The sequence below is a fragment of the Lissotriton vulgaris genome, chromosome 3_1, assembly GCF_964263255.1.
Source record: "Lissotriton vulgaris chromosome 3_1, aLisVul1.2, whole genome shotgun sequence".
Classification (NCBI taxonomy): domain Eukaryota; kingdom Metazoa; phylum Chordata; class Amphibia; order Caudata; family Salamandridae; genus Lissotriton; species Lissotriton vulgaris.
Window position 1 is genome coordinate 2091651249 of NC_141689.1, and position 21335 is coordinate 2091672583.

Sequence of the window (21335 nt, forward strand, 5' to 3'; positions counted from 1 at the left end):
AACAGAGCTAGTTGACCATGCAAGACCCTAATGATTGCCTCTCTAAGGTCCGAAGGTAGAATTCCTTCCTGTGCTAATGACAAGGAATTGTTGTATAAATAGGGAGTCAGTTTGAAAAAGGGTTTAAGGAAATGACAATTTGCTCCTAATAAAACATGAAGCTTTTGGTTGTAGGGTGTAGCATGCTATTGGATGTTCCACTAGGCTATGTAATTGATCTGGAAGAGTGTCTATCCAACTCCCAATTGATAACCACATAATATGCCCAACAAATAGTAACTTGCCCGGTGGAACCTCCAACAATACTGTGCCCAACTTGAAGAAGAATATAAAAGTGGGCTGGAAGTGCAGATATTTAGACGTGTGTGTGTCCCTCTACTATACCTGACACAATGAGGGGCTCTGATATGGATCATACCCTCCATAACGTTTTGTCTAAAAATGGTGAATTGCTTTGAAATAGAGTAGCTAACCGATGTGATCCGCCTAGGGAAATGCAAGTGGATAATATTTGCAAACTCATATTTAGAATGAGATCCCTACGAATACATTTAATGAAGCAGGAAAATATCTGGATAGTAGTGTTTGGTTCCTTTCAAGACTGCCCACTCATAACCTTATCATTCAGACCATTAATGTTCCATGAGGCTATCCTGAGAGGAGGCAGTTTAAACAAGCTCAAATCAGAGGTCATAGTAAAGAAAAGGGAAGTTACTGAGACCCGTGTGAGGACGTCTCCACTAAACTGTTGACAAATTGTTGCCTGATGATGACCACAACCACAAAAAACTGCAAATCCGGGAAACCAAAACTTTAAAACTCCTTCCCCTACACTAGGCTTCTAACATGAAGCATCTGTCATCATATCCAAGAACTCAACATGTGCCCAGCAAGCTGGTTACATCCTAAGCTAAAGCCTGCTGTGCTGAGTTCAGAACAATCAGCAAGTCTGAATATCCTCCCAAAACCTCAACTAATCTTCTAACACTCTTGGAACTATCAAGAGATAATAGGGGGGCTTACCATACAGCACCAAATACCCATTGCTTGTCTAATTGGCATATATTTTGGTAGCCCATCTTGTATTCAGAATTTTACTGGTGAACCTTCAACTAAATCATGAAAAAGGCTTCTTCGCCATACAGTTCCTGTGAACCACTTGAATAATCTAGCTAGACTTTTCCCCTCATCAGTTTGTGAAGGGCCCAGTACTGACTCAGCATCGGCAGATATCTGAGTCTGAGCAGACTTTGGTCACTCTGCTGTTCACATAGTGTGACAAATGTCCTAGATCTAGATCGGAACTGTTTCCTGGATCCTGACCATCTAGCCTCCAACCTCTACACTGAAGCTTTTCTTCTCAGCAAGGGAGGTGGGTCACCCACAGAGGTAGCCGTTGAACATGTCTCTTATTGCCCCACCCCCATGACCTCTCAGGTGTGTCAAAGAAAATGGCATTGATTGGAGTATGGCGTTGAGTCTGGCTGCGAATAGAAGCTTGTATTTTAGATTCATAAAACGAAGTTTGTATTTGACTGGGTCGAATTACTTCTATTGTACCTGCTGTGTATAATTGGGGAACACTATAATCTTGTGGAACTCATATTGCACTTGGTCTATAGTGCTTATGACCCTGAGGATTCTGTCTCTGTCCCAATAGTTAAGCCCTTTTGCGTCATGGGTTGGGTTAAGATTTTGGTGGTGTCTTTTGGATGAGATTACGGTGGTCTAACTTCATAATAGAACAGATAGTTTTTCTGCTGTGATGTGGTGATTCTTTACTTTGTTAAAGTTGCCTCAACATCTGGCAAATGTATGCCAGCCTCAACGATCTTTTCTATGTAGAATGGGGGAGCATGCAGTGGGTGGGAATTTACCACTCCTGAAAGGGTGACGACCACTTTTCTTCTTAATGGGTAGTGTTGGACTTGGCCCTTTTGGCAGGTTCACCCCTCAACTTTTTGCCTTAAGCTCTGTCATACTGGTAGTGGTTTTAGGCCTCTGAGCACTTTAACACTGTGGCCCAGTGTAAGGTGTTTGCGCTCTCTGAGTGTGTGTGGTGAGATTGGCCTGCCCTCCCATAGGAATGCATGGGGGATATGTGTGTCAGTGGTAATTCCTGTTATGAGAGGAGCAGTATTGTCAAGTCTGATATGTCTGAAATTGTGTGAATAAATGCTTCCCAATGGTGTGCTCAGATTTATTGGGGTTATTTTAGAAATGCCACTTTTAGAAGTTGGCATTTCTGTGTGCTATGTGTCTGTCTGCCTGATGTGAATTGCATGTCTGGCTTGTGAATGACAGGAGCTGAGGGGTGTGGGTGGCTCCAGGAGACAGGGTGAGTCAGACCAGTGGTGAATAAAGAGATCTGCATGCAGATGGGAGGGAAGAGTTGCACCTGGGACCTGAATAGGGCTGTGCCTTTCCTCCACAATGCTGGCTCCACTCCCTGTGGTGTGTCTGATCACTGAGCTCCCACCTGACAAAGGGAAAGAGGAGCTTTGAAAACAAAGTGCTCCAAAGCCCCTCTAAACCAGTTCTGACTGGTATCCCCCAAGCCCTGTGCTGTGACACAAAGGAATTTTCTAATATAAATATAGGGGCTGTGACCCCATGAAAATGTTCACTTCTTGTTCCTGTACTCATGGGGGCTTGCTGCTGCTGGGGTCCAGTAGGAACCGCCATGGGGGCTGCCTTCCTACTGGAGGGCCCTGTGTGCTGGCCTCCCTGGGCCTAGCTATGCCCCTAAAACTCCCCTGGACTTTTGCTGTAGAGCTGTGTCTCCTAAGCCTGGAGAGCGCTATATTTTGATGAGAAACGGGAAAGCCTGGGCTGCGCAGCACTGAGCTGCAGCCCTTCAGGAGTGAATCCCAATGTTAGGGATTCCCCCCAGGTGCCTAGAGCGGTGAGTGCCCACCCCGCTTATTTTTATATTTAACTGGTGTCCACCCCAAAGGGCCGCTTTATGCTTATTTTCTATGTGGGTGCCCACCCGCGTTCTTCTTTAACGGGAGCCTACCCTGCGTTCTACTTTTATGAGGAGACTATGTGCTAATATGATTTATGTGGTGCTAGGAAATGTGATTCATGTAGTATGATTTACGCACCCTGTTTTAAACCTCTAAATGTGGCTTTTACGATTATGAGGTTGTATGCATATTATGGTTTATGCTTGGGAGGTTATCCTCCACTGTGATTATTTCCTAATGTGAGTTATGCTTAGGAGGTTAGGGTCTAAAATATTAGACTGTTGTGGTTATGGGCGTACAATGCGTTTGGCGCCTAATGTGATACCGGGCATAATGTGCTTTATGTTACAGGCTGTTGCTGAGTACAGTGGTTACCAGTGATTACTGGTTGTACATTTATGATATGTCTTACTTTTACTCAGTTCGCTTTGTGATGGTTCTGGCAGTGGTCCAGTGGGCCCTGCCAGGTGTAAATAACCCCTTGTAGATATGACCTAGTGCCAGGTGGCACCATGTATATTATGTGTTTACTATTCTAATGTGTTGTGAGAATACAAAGGCTATTTTTTTTATATAACCTTGTGTGGAGTTCCTTTTGTAGTGTGCCTGGGATGTTGTTGCTGTCTGCGTGTGCAAATGCTTTACACATGGCCTCCGGGATATGCCTGACTGCTCGTGCCAAGCCACCAAGAGGGTGAGCCGGGGTTATCTTTGGCGTGTAACTCCCTTGCCCTGACTAGAGTGGGCGTCTCTGCCTGGCTTTGGAGCAAACCTTAGCCAACCAGAGATCCCATTTCTAACAGGTAGTATCTGGCAAGGAGACCATTCGCTGTGCTTCGAGGTGTTATCTCTTAGGGTTTCTGCTACTCAAGCCTAAAGCTGTTGATGTGGTGTCTCTGGATGGTGTGATGGGTCCCATGGCTTTTACTGTCTTCAGTCAGGCCCCCATGCCCTCCACGACCGCTCTCCTGGCTACCAAGCCCAGTCTGGTAAGCATCCAAAGCGCCATAAAAACCCACTTCTCCTTGATCATCAATCAATAGGTGAAACAGGGGGAAAGCCTTTCTTTGCTCCTCCTCATCTGCTGGCACCAGTACCCTATGGGTCACGGGGGGGGGGGTTCTAGAAGATCAATACCTTCTCCCCCCTTTCACCATTTCAGTCAAACACTAAGCAGGGTGCTTCACCCACCCCGACTTCTCTGGCGGCCGCTTGGACTCCCAAAGGGGACACAAACAAACAGTGCGTTTCCTGTGTTAGCCTTGATGATGTTGATTGATGTGGGGGGTGGAACAGGACTGTGATCCTGCCCTCATACCTCAGCCACCCATTCCACCACTATGAGCAGCTTCCAACCAGACTCCTCCCCCACACAGCTGAACACTGGCCGATTTTGAGTGGGAGAGGTGAGCAGGAGCCGTCTGGTGACTGATTGCAGCCCTGTTCTGGGGGTAGATGTCTCTGATCTGGCACCTCTGCATCTTGCTAAAGGACATAGGGTGCTGCTCCACTATGGAGCTGAGGCACCTCATCAGGGTCCGAGCACTGCTCCCCATGGCCTCTCAAGGGAATTCTGCCCACAGGACCTGAATGCTCTACTGTGCCACCCTTTTGTGATCTCTTAGTCCCCGGATCCAGTTGCTCCCAAAGCCCTGCCTAAAAGTCAGGGCTGGGACACTGTTTGCCGTCCTACTTTGCCTGAGACTCGTGATGGATTTGCAGACCCCTCTGTGAATCTCCCACACCATGTTGTGTGAGTCAACCTCCTGGCCCTACTCCAAGACCTGACAGTGAGGCAAGCCATTCGACAGTGACAGTCAACTTTAGTTCCAAAAGTCCCTGATGGGACTTGCGACTTCCGGGTTTTGATTTAGTGTTCTCCAGGGCTCGGATGCTCAGCTGATGTATAGGATTTACTGTTTTAGTCTTCAGCATGTCTGTTGAGAGACTGCCCTACAAATTCCATATCCCCTTCTGGAAATTGTCTTTCTTTCTCATTGATTAATCTGATTTTAGAACAGCAGCAGAGGAGTGTATTGACTGTAACTCTTCATTCAAGGGTGGGCTCTTTCAAATTCACCCCTTGTGACTTGACCCATGTGTGTGGGTTTGTAAGCATGAGTGCATGAGTGTATCATAGCAGCGAGGGCAGACATGCACGCCAAAAGTGGCAGTATTTATAGAGCTCAGGGTGAACGATCAGCATATCATAAACCCTAATGCAAGCGGAGCTCAACCTCCAGATCTATGCCTCCTTGTCTCCTTGACTGACCTTTCTGATATCCAGTCAATGAGAAGAAGAGCTTCATCTGGAAGGTGTAAAGAGACATTGCTGTTAGTGAATGAAACTCCCATCACTATTGACACCTTCTTCTGATCCCTAAGGATGTCAGCTCCTGGCCCTCCCTGTACCCATGGCCTGCTCCATATTGGTGCTCAACCTCCTCTGGCTTCAGAAGGCCAACTGCCCCAACTTCTTTCCATCTCCTGGGTACTACTGAGGAATAGCACCATGTGCCTGCTCTCAATAGGGCCTGCAGCTCTCTCTTCCAATTACATGCTGCTGCCCCCATCTGCACCAGAGGGCGATGCATAACAAGGAGGGAACATATCACGAGCTACATGAGCCAGGATTAACCACCATAAGATGAGAGCAGAGAGGTCAGGCATAAAGTTGTGCATTTATGTGTGCTTATGTAAGTATGTAAACATGTGGGTGCCCATAGGCTTTCTGAATTTTTTTCCAAAAACACTGCCCCTTTGCAAAAAGTTTCTAAAATGCAATATTTTGCTGGGCATGTTTTGTGACTGGCTCGTTTTCATGAACCTCTTGAGGGGAACAACTTAACTTTGCTAACACAGTAAGTTCAGCAAATAGACCCTACTCCCAGCTCCTGCATGGTTGAAACACAAGATGTTGCTTCATTATGGGAAATCTGTAAAGCTGAGGGCCACAGATAAAATGCAGCCACCTACTAAATGTTTCTTATAAGAAAAGGCCAGACCAATTGGATTTGCTAATGCTTGTCGCTGTCTGCGGGCCGTCTAATGAAGTGAGCTTTCCCGTAGGAGTGCCACGGATCCCAGATGACCAATTCTTCACAGTGGCTCCTTCAAAGGTGATGTTAAGTCATCTCATTCAAACGTGCATTTTGTAAGTTTCAGTACATGCTGCACCAAAAGTGGCATACAGAAGAGGCAGAACACATTAGCTCGCTGGGCTACATCCCTCCCCACATCAGACTTTACAGCCCTGACTTGCAAAACAATATAAAATTCATGAGGATAAGAAAAACTGATGGATCCGAGTTTTGGGGGGAACATGCTCCATGGCAGAATGCTACGATCTCCATTGAGCACCCGCACAAAGAGAGGGGTGCAAGGCAGAGTCTCCATTTTGAGTCTTAGGCTATAGCCAACACAGCTGGGAATGTGCATATAAAATGAGGGGTGTGTACATTTAATGTCGTTTAGCTTCCTGACTGAAACAATTTGCATTTTTTTTAAATCAGAAGAGTAGCTGAGATAAGATCTCTTCAAAAGAAGAGCCTGCATTTTTTAATATATAAAAATATTTGCTATACCGTGTGCTCAGCGATAATGAATTAATGGGCGCACAGGGGTTCCAGTCTGATTTCTTCTCTGTTTTCTCACGGGCATAGGTTTGAGTCCTTCTATTGTGTATGTTATCGAGGATTTCAAGCGTTTGAGAAATGTATAACTGGCCAATGGAAGGCGGTGGCTTACAATAATGTTGAGGTCAAGAGGAAACCATAAAACACAAGCGATTTGAATTACTGTGCCTTATATTATTGTTTCAGGCAGGTTAATTATGCTCTTCTGTCAGACTTCATACAGAAGCGACAGCTTTGCCGCCAAGACTGGATAATACGCAATACTGTAAATATATTTTAATTTCCACAGATTTTGTAGCATTTCTTGTCTGCACCAACAATGGTTTTAGCCCAGAGTCTAAAAGAATAGGTCATGGAGGGATACCATATAGATGTCTACATCCTACAAACACCTAATTCTGTATGTTGACATTGTATGATTCTTTATATATTTATTGTCCTGGCTTTGCATTTGACCACCATGTATGGAGCGGAGCTGTCCTATTAAGGACAAATCCAGAAGCATATTCGGTATTCAGTTTCTTGTTTTTAATTCTTGGCTTTGCTGTGCTGGCCAATATCCTTTCTTTTTATTTGTTGTCCCAGCTTTGCATTCGACCCCTGTGTGTGGTGTGGGGGTGTCCTGATAAGGACAAACCTAGAAGCCTATTTGATATTCAGGTTCTTATTTTTGGGGCTTGGCTGATATATGCAGGCTGATGTTCCTGAGGCCTGGCACTCCATTGGGGTGAAACTGCTGGACCACACAGGGCAAGAGACTCATATAGTTGCGCTGTGTCAACTGGGATTTTTTTTTACAGTTCATGTCCTTCCTGTTTGTCACAGAAGGCGAGGGTCTTGTCAAGCAGGGTACCCTTCTTTTTCCATTACCCAGCTGTGCGCATTCCTTTATTATCTATTGTACAAGGACCGAGGGTTATGCTTGGTTTTAGAAACCACAACCTTGTCTGTGGTTTGAAACATCTCTTTCAGCTCCAGTTTTCATTGTTATGCTCATGCTTAGGTATTTTTTATGTTTAAGGAGGTCTGTAGCTGATTATACTCTCGTTGTGGGTGCTGGGTGTATAGATCTTGCTGCACAGGACTCTGTTCTTTGCTCCAGATTTGTCAGTGGGGCTATAGTTTCTTATTTCAGGCTAGAAGAGAATAAGCCTTTGAAGTTTGTGGGAGCTCAGCCTCAGATTTGGTCATTTGTGGAGGCTACGCAGTCGTAAAATTACCATTAGTAATCTTAAACTTGTAGTTTTTGAATATCAAAAAATAGTAAATAGTGTTTTCTTTCTGTTATAGAATGTATCTTTTTTTAGGTTCAATTTTTTAAAATTAATATTAGCATACAATAGCCAACCAATGAAAGGGCTGTATCACTCATGATGATGTCCCATGCTAAAAGGATGCAACCAAATAACTACCCAACAACCCCCCACATATCTCTTTTTTTTTAATAAGGATGGGTTTATCTTGACACTGAATTACATTACATTTGTAACTTTTATCCAGCAAACACTGATGCATTAAATGTTGTTTGATTTTACACAGCCAATATGGAAGAGTTAACAATGATAAACCACCTTTTTTTTACTACTATTCTGGAATACCTAATGACCGAATAGATTGATAGAAGATAATTAACTAGTAAAGTATTTAGGGAGTGTCCACATCTATGCAACAGTGCCCACAGCTATACACTAGTATGCACCCTAGAAGGAGATGGGGCAGAACGACCAGAGCTGCCGTCTTAGGAACTGACGAACCAGAAATGTGTCCCAGCGTCTGTCTATGTTTCTGGGCACATCACTTAGTCTCCGTGTGCCTAAAAAATGAATCTAATCTTGTGTAATGCAATTTGGTGCTCATGTAGAGCGCTCTAATGCTCTTTCGCCAAGCACACGTTATATAAAAACTCCCCCAAAAAAACAAAAACTAGTCACTCTTCTTATTGTCACTGTGTCTCAAAAAAGAGTTGTGTGTGGCGCCCAATTAGTGTAATCATCATTCTGCAAAATTGAAGACCAATTTCCTGACGAGTACTGAAATGAAAATACTGATTCATACAACATTTGCAATCATTACATAGAAATTAACCTTATTTAATTGATACAATGTTTGCATAATAAAGTATGCACAAACGGGTAGTACTTTCTAGGTGTGCAGCACAGGGGCCATATTAATTGCAAGTTTCACGTTCACTTAATGATTGTATACAACTATTTATATCACAAAGTTCAACAGCCCACAATGTTACAAGGTCAAAAACATATTTAATGCTGTAAATAAAAGACAAAAAAGTGATTCTACATCCATATAAATCACATCTTGAAATTACATTTTACGTACCATGAATATAATTCTAAATCCAGTTAAAACAAGTATATTGCATTTATCACAGGAAAATGGGGATTATAATCCAAAAATGTTGACTATATAACTGTTTATTCTCAATATTTATGTTGAAGCATGTCAGTTCCGATCAAGCCCTTGGTTAAGTCTGAGCCTCTTACTCAAAAGACTTCCACAAATTGCTTTACTTAATATAAAGTGCATTGTAAGTGCATTTTTGTGTGACTCCCTCATCCGCAATGTGATTTGCACAAAGATGATTGGATATTGTACTTCGTTTTTCTTGAATATGGTTGGTCCCTGCTTGAAATGACACAGAAAGGGTAAAAATGTTGGACGGGAATGTGCTGCATGTAAATACTGCTGGTTCATATTGATTCAAACATTTCCCTAATCACTTTGGTGCTGTCTAAACCAGCCACTGTAAGGATGTATAAACGTCCGAATCTTACTATCTAAATGTACTGAAGCAGCCCAATAACATAACAACAATATTTCAGGCACCCTATTATGTACAGGGTGCACTTTTCTTATTTGTGCAGGTGCACCTTAAAACAGGTGCCCCAGGCGTAAAGAGGCAAAGAGTGCCCTATTACATGGAATGTGCATTCATGTGAAAAAAGGAGCGGCTGCTTTAAAGCCACTACGTGTTTTCACTGTACAGGAGTCACTGGCCCGCACTTTTAAAGGGGATTAGAGATCCCCTTGCAGGCGTGCAGTCAGCGACCACACCCGCCTGTAAGGGAATCTCTGCGGGGTCCATGGGAACCCCTATCCTCTTGCCAGCGGGCTGCAATCAGGGGGCGCACTGACTGCACCTCCTGCGAACCTCTTTGGCTCTGCACCCGCATCTGTAATACGCCACAGGCCCAGAGGCAAAGGGATTCCCTCATTTGCATGGGGCCACATCCCCATGAAAATGAGGGAATACCCTCTTGAGGTAGTGCTGGCACTGTATGTGTGACAGCACTTTCAGTATTGCAGAAGGGGCTGTACAAGCATCTGCGGCCCCTTCTGTAATAACAGAGTGCTCCGGAAGCACGCAAAGCTGGTGCAAACGCCCCTTGCACCCTGGAGGCACTTTTGTAATATGGCCCCTGGTGCGGCTTGTGTGTCTTTTAAGCGGAAAACTGACATGATAGTTGTGGCTGGACTGCGCCTTTTAGGGCAGAGCCAAGAGTGATTTGGATCACATTAGGCCCTGTTTGTAATGGGAGAGGTGAGCTAAAGAACAAACCATGGTGCTTGGGGTTCAGACTTATTGAAACATTTACAGCCAACACAGTTGTGTTACCTTCATTCCACTATGGCTGGGTTACTCAGGTGCAGACTAAACAGAGTGTTGTATACATACATATAATTATGCATAGAAATTGAACAATACACTGCAGAGGATGTGCTTCACTCTTCGTCCTCTGCTCAAGGCTCGATTGGGGAACCTAAAGCAGCCCTGACAAAAATGCTGCAACCTGCCATGATTCCTTCCTCCCCTCACTTTATCTCTCTGTGTCCATCCATCCAATGTCTCTCTCTCTCTCTCTCTACTCACTCTCTGGTCCCTCGCTCACTCTCAATCCCTTTCTCCCCTTCCCCCTCTCTCTTTTTTGAAGCCCCTTTGATTGCTGCAATTAGCTTGGTGGAGCGGGGGAAAGGAAAGCATCAGAGGGACCCCAGCCCGCCTGAGAAATGCTGGGTGGAATAAAAGGCCAGTCCAACCCTGCCTGCCCGTCTGTGAGTGAAAGATAAAGGGGGGCATATTTATAAGTCCCTATCACCACCAGAACTTAATTTTTTACGCACTGGCGGCGTAGCATCATTTTCCATCTTTACAAAGTGGCGTTAAGCCACTAAGCGTGGCTTAACGCCACCTTGTAAACATTCCCCTTTCTGCAATCCTCTGTGACAAAGGGGCGTGCAATGGGTGTTGCTATGGGCGTTCCACTCCAACACCCGTTGCTTTTTGACGCTGCCTCAGATTTTACAAGGCTGAGGCAGCACCATAAACGAATGCCGTGGAATACCAGGTGTTAGAATGGAGTTACGAGGAGAATTTATTAATTTTGCCTCGTTTTTTGCTCTATTTGTGTGTACTGCATTCTACAGCACATATTGAAAGAGCAAATCTCCATTATTGATTGCTTATGTGCAGGAAGGTATCCCTTCCTGCAGATAAACAATCGCCTCTGCAATGCAGGTACCCTTGCAACATGGCGGCAGGGTGCCTGCGCTGGCTCTAGCCAGCTTTTTTTGCCAGTGCTAGGGTAAACACAAGGGTGCACCACATTCTTGTGAATACGGAACATCTCTGCATTTTCAAAATGTCGTAGCAGAACAATGAAAAATTTGGTGCAGCTCCAAGCTCCGACATTTTTTTGTAAATATGCCCCAATGTCTTTAAGTCATCGGACCCTTGTTTTCCTACCTATGAGAACCCTGTAACTCACTGCACAGTAATGGCCAGTATTCAAAGGGCTTGTGCTCATTATCTCCCCATCCTACAGTAAGGTGATTGTCTTTGTAAATCAGGTGACTTGCGTGCCCTGAGGGCCTATTATAAGTCTGTAATCTACGCCCTGTGTGTCTCAGAGTTGTGACAACCCAATAGTGATTCAGCTGAAAATATTTATAAAAATCTTATGGATACCTTCCCTTGCCTCGTGCCAATCAGTCATCCACTTGTACACACTAGAACCTTTTTAACATGGGACACATCACTCTTCCAAACAAGCAACGACCCCCTCAAAAAGTAGCACAGATATTTCACACACCACGCTCTGAAACATATAGGGAATGAATCTAAGGAAGTTTGCACTGTCGAAAGAAACAAGAAGCCGCAAACCTTATCCTAACCCTTGCACTAGCCTTTAGCTCGAACTTTACTCTACAACATTCATATCTCAACCCTAACCTTTACTCCTACTCTAACCCATCACTGCAATGAAACCCTGAACAGCAGGTGTAAACTCTACGGTATGATTTATGAGGTCTTTCAAAAATCAGATTATGCATGGGTTCCTACTGTGAGGTTGGTCTTCAGTTTCTAATACCTTAACTCACAAGTGGTAAAAATGACTCAAATAATGTCAGATCCAAGCAAGAACAGGGAAGCCCACGTGATATTGACACATTACACAGGAAGGCAATAACTAAGACATAACACGGCCATAACCGCTACCCCTGGAAGAAGGCATTAGGGGCAACTGTGATGCTATGTGTGGATGTCACTGAACACCACTAGCATGAAGACCAGATTCTAAATGTGGTCATTTTCTTCAATGGCATAGCAAGAGTGGGGAACAAAACTAGTTACTCACTGTTGCTATGTCATAAAGGAATTCCAGGCTGTTCTGAAATGTCTTTCTGAAAGCTTTCAATGTGGGCTGGGTTTCTGTTCTGGCAAAGCTTCGGGGGGTGGGGGATGGGGGTTCGGGCAGCCAAGGTCAATGCTTGTGCATGCAGCAAAGATCTCGATTTTTAGGGTAGGGATGGTGATTTCATGACTGGTGCAGTTGGAGATCTTGGGTACAAGTGGACATTCCATTTTGAAGTGACACAGCACACTCTAACTACACTGAACATAGAGGAACGTACACCCACTGCACAAATTCCGCTCTCCCATGCACAGGGAAAGACGTGTGCCTATTGCTCACGATTGCCTGCTGGAGCACTCACCAGGAGGCTGATAAAAAGTAGAAGAGGGTGCAAGTGTCTACACGTAACATACATAATTTTGTTAATAAGCAGAAATTGTGCGAATTTCGTTTGGGCAGTTGTCCGCATTAAAATGATCTGTGCGGTATGCCCTAGCCCATGGACAATTTATGTAAGATATCTCCTCAATGTACTGATTGTCTGAGCGAAAATTTTACTCAAAGAATGCCTTCAGGTAAAAAATAAATCACACGCCATGCAATAACTATTCAATGTATTGGGTAGTCATCGGTGAGTTTCTATTCAAACCAGATTCCAGAGCTCAAAATGTACTTGAAACAAATGCAAAAAAAGCAAAATATGTGAAAGAGACAAACCCCAAAGATTTGATGAACTAAAAATTGCGATTGGTTCTAAAAAGAAATTGCCCGGGCCTAATTCAAAGGCATTTTTCTTGCGTTTAGTTCTGATTTGGCACCGCCAGTAGATGGTGCTCTGAAAGTGCTACCTTACCTGTCTCACGCACAAGCTGGCCCTGCACGCGCATGCCAAGCATCTTCAGCATGCAGCGAGCCTGCACAGAAAACAAATATCCTCTTTCACAACCATAGATAAGATTTGGAAAAGTTTATAGCAAACCAAAATTCACAAATGGCCTTAGTAAAGCTGACATCTGATGAGGCACAATACATAGAGTATGCATAGTTTTTAACGGAATAATTGTAATATATCATAATTATTACTTTTTCAATTTAAGTTATTGACGTATATGGCCTCTTATGCTCAAGAGGACATGGTTTTTAAAAACATACACTGCTTCCACTGGATTCATGTGGCATGATAGTGAAATATTAGCTTTTCTAAAATGACCACAACAACCTTTTCTGAATCTATGACTTGTAGAGAAGTATTCTGCTACATCTTCTTTACATCTGGTGTGCACAATAGAACTCGATGGAATACTTTGAGAATATTTTGTGAAACAGTTTTTACTTTATATTTTGTTTCAGCACTGTGAGCTTTCCTCTACTCCGGCTACTGACAAGGTGTACCTCGTGCTCATTGTTCTGGATGGGAACAGTACACTTTAAGCCCCTGGAATAGCACTGCTCTTCAACTAGCGCCAGTCATTCCATGACCGAGTCTTGCTGGGTTTTGAAATATTTTATGGGTTTACTTTTGTGCCCTGCAATATTCAGGCTACAATATAAAGTAAAGATATCTGGGGATTGATGTACCTGCTGGAAAGAAATTGGAGTTTTGTATAGAAGCACAGAAAGTTAATATGCCTGCTGCATAGAAAGTGTACCATGCAGATCACAGAATTGTATTTTATTTAGATAGCTCAGTGGGTTTCTGTTTTTCTCACAGAGATCCTCTTTTTACTTGGAGTTCATAAGTTACAATAGCACACTGAGCAATGAACTGGCATCAGAGAGCTTCATGCAAACTGCAAGGCATAGGCTTGGAACCTTATTTTTTTTCCCCCTTCTTTCAGTTATCCTAAGGTTGCTCAAAAGGGTTTCTTTGGGTAGGAATACATTCTTATTAGTAAAATCAAGCTCAAATGCTGTGTTATGTTTTAAATCCTGAGACCTTGCTACTCTAGGCCAAGCACTCTTAAAATATACTGCCGACCAGTATGGACAACATGCTACCTCTGTAATCCTTATTGTCTTATGTAACATTTTCTATACACTGATTACACACTTATGATTCATTGTCTCTGTATAATGTATGGGTAATGTAAAAGTACTCTTCACTCTACATTGGTATGTGTAACGCTATTAAGCAAATGAGAGAGTGGCTAGGGAGAGATGAGGAGTGTAAGAAATTGCGTTATTGGTTGAGGGAGGTGAAACCCTTACTCAAGCAGCAGCCACAATCCTTGTCAGGGTGAGGCACAAGTAAATTCCAAATTAACCTATGCTCATCCCCCTAGTAGCTTGGCATATAGCAGTCAGGCTTAATTTAGAAGAAATGTGTAAAGTATTTATGCAGAACTTCACACCGTGATAAAGTGAAAAAACAACAGAAAAAACAATGCCACACAAATTTAGAAGAATAGAGTACATTTTTATAAATAAATCAATTTTAAGGATGTCAGCGAAAATACCGCCAAAAGGCACTAAGTGCCAACTGTGGATTTCTGGTCGCTTTAGACCAGGACAAAATCACAAGTTCAAGCAGACCGAGATGGATTACGGACCGGCTACAGGGACCCAGGTAGGCCTGCTAATCTAGAGTACCTTAAATCCTGGTTGTGAAGAGTTGCCGAGTCCCACATTGAAAATTCATCGCACACCCAAGGCGATGCAAGGTTTTGGTCGGAGATGAGTCACACAGGATCAGTACCAAGTAAATGCGAGGCTGCGATTCGCGGTCCTGTGTTATCATTGAGGGTGCCATCTATGAGGGTTTGCAAATTGAAATCCTGCAGTTAGGATGTGTTGCTCACCAGCGAGTTCCGAGCAAGCTGTGGGTCTTGTGATGCAAATTCCTGCATTGTCATTGAGGCTTCCGTTGACAAGAGGCTTAAGATGTGAGGGCCTGTGTCGTGGATGTGTTGCGCAGCTACTGTTCCAATGAGGCTGCAGACCGGGATCCAGAGTCCTCACACCAGGAATGTCCACCCTGCAGAGCCGATCAGTCCTTTCCGCTTGAGGGTGCACTGCATGGCAGAGGAGGTGGGTGGGTTCTGCTGGGTTCACAGACGGGCTAGCAGATCACATTCAGGCCCACTTCCAGGGGTCCAGGACTGGGTTGGCACCACCTGGCAGGTTGGGACTCTCACAGATTTTGTCCCTGAGGCTCTAGTCAGGAAGCCAGCTAACTAGCCCTGGGAGTCACTGTGGGGTCCTGGGTTCAACAGATGCAGGTCCAGCCCTTCTCACCCAGGCAGGAGGGAAACAGGTCAGCACAGCATGGCAGCGTCCTTCATAGCAGCAGTCCAGCAGAGAGGCAGTCCTTTCAGAAGTACAACATTCCTCCTTCCAGGCAGAGTCCACAGATACACAAGGATACTGAATAGTTAGGGTCTTAAGTCCAATATTTATACCTTGGACCAACTTTGAAGTGGAGGAAGCTTCTAGAGGTTTTCCACCCCTTCTGAGGTGTCAGGCATCCCTTTCCTCCCTCTCCCGGCCTCAGCTACTCTGGGGTCACAACAGACTAGTGTTAAACCCTTTGTGAGAGTGCTCAGGCAAAGCCTTTGTAATGTGTAGTAGGTGACAGCTCCTCCCCCTCATTAACGCAGAGTGACCCATCCTGCCAACACCTACATTCCCTTTGCTTTACAGTCTGGGAGAAATACACAAAGACCAGCTGCCAGCTACACGTATTCATGTGATTCAGGAACAGACTGCAGGCACCTAATGGTTAGGACAAGAAAATGATAACTTTCTAATAGTGACATTTTTGGAATTGTGAAACAAAGGTCCAACTTTACCATTGAAGGGTACTTTTAATTACAATTCTTTAGACACCAAACTCAACCTATCTACCTGCTCCTAGCTGGAAGTTACAGCTTATTAAATGTAATTAGGTAACTTCAATGTTATCCTATTGGAGAGGTAGGCCTTGCAGTAGTGAAAAAACAATTTAAGAGCTTTTTAGTACCAAGACATGTAAAACTTAAAAGTACATGTCCGACTTTTTAAATACACTGCACTGTTCCATTTGATTGTTCAGGGCCTACTGGAGGGGGTGACATATGGATTAAAAAGGAAGGTTTGTGCCTGGCAAAAGGATTATTTTGCCAGGTTGAAATTACAATTTTAACTGCACGCACAGGCTGTGATGGCAGGCGAGTTTACAGGGCTACTGAAGTGGGAGGCACTATCCGTGCTGCAGGACTACTAGTATCATTAATTTAGGGGCCCTGGCCACATTTAGTGCCACGTAACTGGTCACCTACAAGTAAATAAAAAAAACGCTAATTGGGTGAAACCAATTCTCCCAGTCATTAAGGCGAGAGCACAAACACTTTAGCACTGGTTAGCAGTGGTAAAGTGTGCAGAGTCATACATCCAGCAAAACTAGGGCTGCAAAGCAGGAGTTTAGAAGGCAGAAAGTTAGGGGAGAACCTCACCAAGTTAGCCAGGTCTAACAAGGGACAATGTTGGATGGTGGTAGTGAGGGAATCCATGGAGAAGGAGGTCATTGGGGGCACCAACAAAGATTGTCGCACCAGTGCTAAGGCCGGCCCTGGTTGTAATGATGAATTCTTAAGGAATACCTGTCCTAGAGGAGTATAAAGAGGGAAGGGACAAGGGCAAGGAGATTATTTATTATCCTGTAGTGAGCCCCAATGAAATGCACCCCAACGCAATACCTTGAATTCTGAGGTTGCTCATTCTCTGTAGTATGGAAGGGAGGTGTACTCAAAGGAAAGGACAAATAGCAGGAGGGTGGAAATTGTATTTTTACTGAGGAACTGTTTGAAGTTATCCCAGATAGCGACTATGGAAAATTCAGTGTCCGGTCGGGCACTGAATACTTTGTGACAGTTAGATTGTTTGCCACTTCCTTAGAAGAAGGTGGAGAGCTTTTTGAAGGCTTCTCTTTTAATATGCTTGCCTAAGAATGGTCCTCTATTGATCGATCTGATGTTTGTGAGATCTGAAGTTTCTTGAGGACACATTTGATGTAGGATTTCTTGATGTCACTGGGAAAGTAACTTGCGATAAGGGAGTGGTTGATGATGTCCCGGGCTAGATAGGGGTTTTACGTGTTCAGTTCAGTTCAAAGCAAAGTTTATTTGGACCTAACAGTCCTTAAATATATAAAATCATCATAAAATACAACACCTAAAAAAAAAACTACACATTAAAACATCATAAAATTCAAGTTTAAAATCCTTGGTCCTTTCTTCAAGTCATATAACATAACACGTATCATAAGAATAGGCAAGCAATTCATTATTGGTCCCATTCCAGATTTTCTTTGGCTCGCTGAATGATCTTCGCTAGGGCACAAACTTTAAATACATCCTCATACAATTCCAGAATCAACCATATATCCTTCTCATATCATGCAAACAGGTAAATGTTTTGGATGCTAGTGACATTTTAAATATTCTTTGACATTTTGAATAAACCTTCCCAGAGCACAAACTATATCCAAATTCCTCATTTCTAGTAAAAGTTCTTCTGCCTGTACCCTGTTATTTATACTGTACTTTTAAAAAATGTGGGCGTAAAATCTCTTTCCATATATCTAAAACCATTTGAAAATCCAATAAAATGTGTAAAATATCACACTTAGTCCACAGGGTACAGTTACATTTCCCATTGCGATGGATCATTGCTCTTTTTACTCCATTGTGAGAGTAGCAGGGATTGACACCAATTCTCAGCCTTAGAACTTCTCTTCTCAGCCGTCGGCTGGGTAATTTATCGATGTAGGGGAAGTGTAGTATGGCAGGGAGGTGTACTCAAAGGAAAGGTCAAATAGCAGGAGGGTGGAAATTGCATTTTTACTGAGGAACTGTTTGAAGTTATCCCAGATAGCGATTATAGAAAATTCAGTGTCCGGTCGGGCACTAAATACATTGTCAAACAGTGTCTGTAGTGGGTCACTACAGACATCCCCTTTAGGCACACCTTCTCTCCTCAGTATGTAGAGGATTCCAAAAACGAAAACAGATTTTTAGTTCAGTTCCTTTGTTTTACTGTGTGTTAGTTCATCTTATGTTGTCTAATACATTCTTCCAACCATGAATTCAGTTCATTCATGTTAATTCATGTATGCATCAACGACACAAAAGTGATTATGATCCAATGCATTTCGGGCATATCAATACTGCCCTTCATCAGGGAATCGATTCCGAAGTGTAGAGTTGTGAAGTTGCAATACCTGCCGGAGCTTTCAGACGCCAAGGACGCGTTGTGTGAAAACGCGTCCTTGGCGTCTGAAAGCTCCGGCGGGTATTGCAACTTCACAACTCTACACTTCGGAATCGATTCCCTGATGAAGGGCAGTATTGATATGCCCGAAATGCATTGGATCATAATCACTTTTGTGTCGTTGATGCATACATGAATTAACATGAATGAACTGAATTCATGGTTGGAAGAATGTATTAGACAATATAAGATGAACTAACACACAGTAAAATAAAGGAACTGAACTAAAAAACTGTTTTCGTTTTTGGAATCCTCTACATACTGAGGAGAGAAGGTGTGCCTAAAGGGGATGTCTGTAGTGACCCACTACAGACACTGTTTGGCGATTTAAGTTGGTACCCAGGGACGTGGTAACCTCCCACGGAGCACCCAGAACATTGAAATTAAAAAGAGAACAAGATTCCATGAACAATTTTGAGCTGTGCACTTTTCCCAATTATCCAGATTCTACTAAATACATTGTGGCAGTTGGATTGTTTGTCAATTCCTTACAAGAAGGTGGAAAGTTTTGTGAAGGCTTCTCTTTTAATGTGCTTGCCTAAGAATGGTCCCCTACTGATCGATCTGATGTTTGCGAGATCTGAAGTTTCTTAAGGACACATTTGATGTAGGAGTTCTTAACCCTTTCGATGCTGATGACGAGCTCAGCTCGTCATCACCCACGGGTGTCGTGTGCTGATGACGAGCTGAGCTCGTCATGGTGCCACTAAAATGGCATTTTCCAGCACAGGGGGGGGAAAACGCCCAGCAGCCATGTGGTTAATATCACTGAGAAAGTAACTTGTGATAGGGAGTGGTTGATGATGGCCCGGGTTAGGATTGGGGGGTTGACGTGGGAAGGAAGAGGACTGTGAGAAATGGGATTGTTGGTTGGGGGGGTTGAAACCCTACTCAAGTTACAGCCACAATCCATGTCAGGGTGAATCACAAGAAGTCACTAAATTAACCTGTATTTAATTCTCTCATAGTTTGGCACAAAGCAGTCAGGCTTAACTTAGAGGCAATGTATCAAGTATTTTTGCAGCACTCAAACCGTAATAAAGTGAAAACACAACATAAGAAAAACCCCACAACAATTTAGAAAAATAGAAAAAAATGTATAAATTATTTGACACAAAAACAACAAGAATCACACCAGTAGAACCGGGGAAATGCAATTACATAGATTTAAGGTAAGTATAGCACCTAAAAGCACAAAGCACCACAAAGTTAGTCCTGCTGAAAAAGTTACCTTCTAAAGTCCATCACCTTCAGTTTACAGTGGATGAGGCCGTGTGGAGCAGGGAGAGCATTGTGGATGGTCATCTCTGTAGCGAGAAGAACAGGATGTGCATTGCGGACGGTCATCACTGTGGCATGAAGATACTGGCAGCATCACAAACGGTCATTGCTGGAGCTTCACATTGGCAGTCACCATGAGATGTAAATGTTGTTTCGCAAAGTACAAATGTCTTGTTGCCGGTTGTCGCTGGCGGTTGCTGTAGCACGTACAGTCAGGTTTACAGTGTTTGCAGACAACCAGCGCAGCAAGATCTTAGCACAAACTGGTCCATTCACGGTCACGAAGAGTCCAAAACATCAGGACTTTCCTTTTGTTCTAGGACAAGCTCACCTAATGCTGCATCAAGAGTCCTGGACCTGGCAAGAACCTCTTGGGGACCAGGCACTCACTGCAACAGAGGACAGTAGGGCTAAGGCAGGTACAGTTGCAGTTCCAAGGCAGGGCCAGTGCTAAAGGTCAGCTGGGAAGTTGCAGGGAGGCCTCTAGAGCTTGTTGTGTCACTGTAGTTCAGAAAGGAGGCCAGCTAACTAGCCCTTGGAGAGACTTAGGTATCCTGGAATGAAAGGAGACTGTCCAGTCTCCCTTCTCAGACAGCATGGCAGGCCTCAAGCAGCAGGGCAATCTTCTGGCAGCAGGGCAGTTCTTCTTTTGCAATATCCTCAGGTTCAGAAGTCAATTGAAGGGTGAGTTTGAGGGTCCCCTTTTTATGTCTGGTGCACACTTTGAAGTGGAAGAAACTTCTGGAGTCTCCCCCCTATAGAAGTGTCTGGAATTTCCTGCCTCCCTGCCCTAGTCCTAGTCAGCCTCCCTGACCTGGTCCTAGTCTGTCTGCAGGCACAATGGGCTATTGTGAAGTCCTTTGTGCGTGATAAGAGCCAGTGTCTTTGAAGTGCAAGTGTGATGCATGACAGCTCCGCCCCTCTCATCGAGTAAGGATGGCCCAACCTGCCAACATGCAGACCCTCTATTGTGTGGCTGTCTGGGAGAAATACGCAAAGACCACTGCACCTAGTCATGTAACCCAGGAAACAGGCTGCAGGTACCAAATGGTTAGGACAAGAAAATATCAACTTTCTAAAAGTGGAATTTTCAGAAATGTGACTTAAAATCCGACTTTATAATTAAAGAGTGTTTTAAATCACAATTTCCTAGACACCAAGCATTACATTCCTACCTACTCCCGAGCAAAAGTCATTACGTAATGAAAGTAATAAGATAACTCAATGTTATTCTAAGGGAGAGGTAGGCCTTGCAATAGTGAAAATATAATTTGAGAGTTTTCACTACCAGGGCATGTAAAACTTAAAAATACATATCCACCTTTTCAAATGCAACACAACCTGCTCTATGGACTGTTTAGGGCCTACCTTAGGGGTGTAGTAAAAAGGAAGGTTTAGGCCTTGCATAAGACTTATTTTGCGAGGTGGTAATGGCAGTTTAAAAATTGCACAAAGGTTGCAACGGCAGATCCGAAACATGATTTAGAGGGCTACTTAAGTGGGTAGCACAATAAATGCTGTGGGGCCAATAGTGTTTAAAGAATAAAGGACCC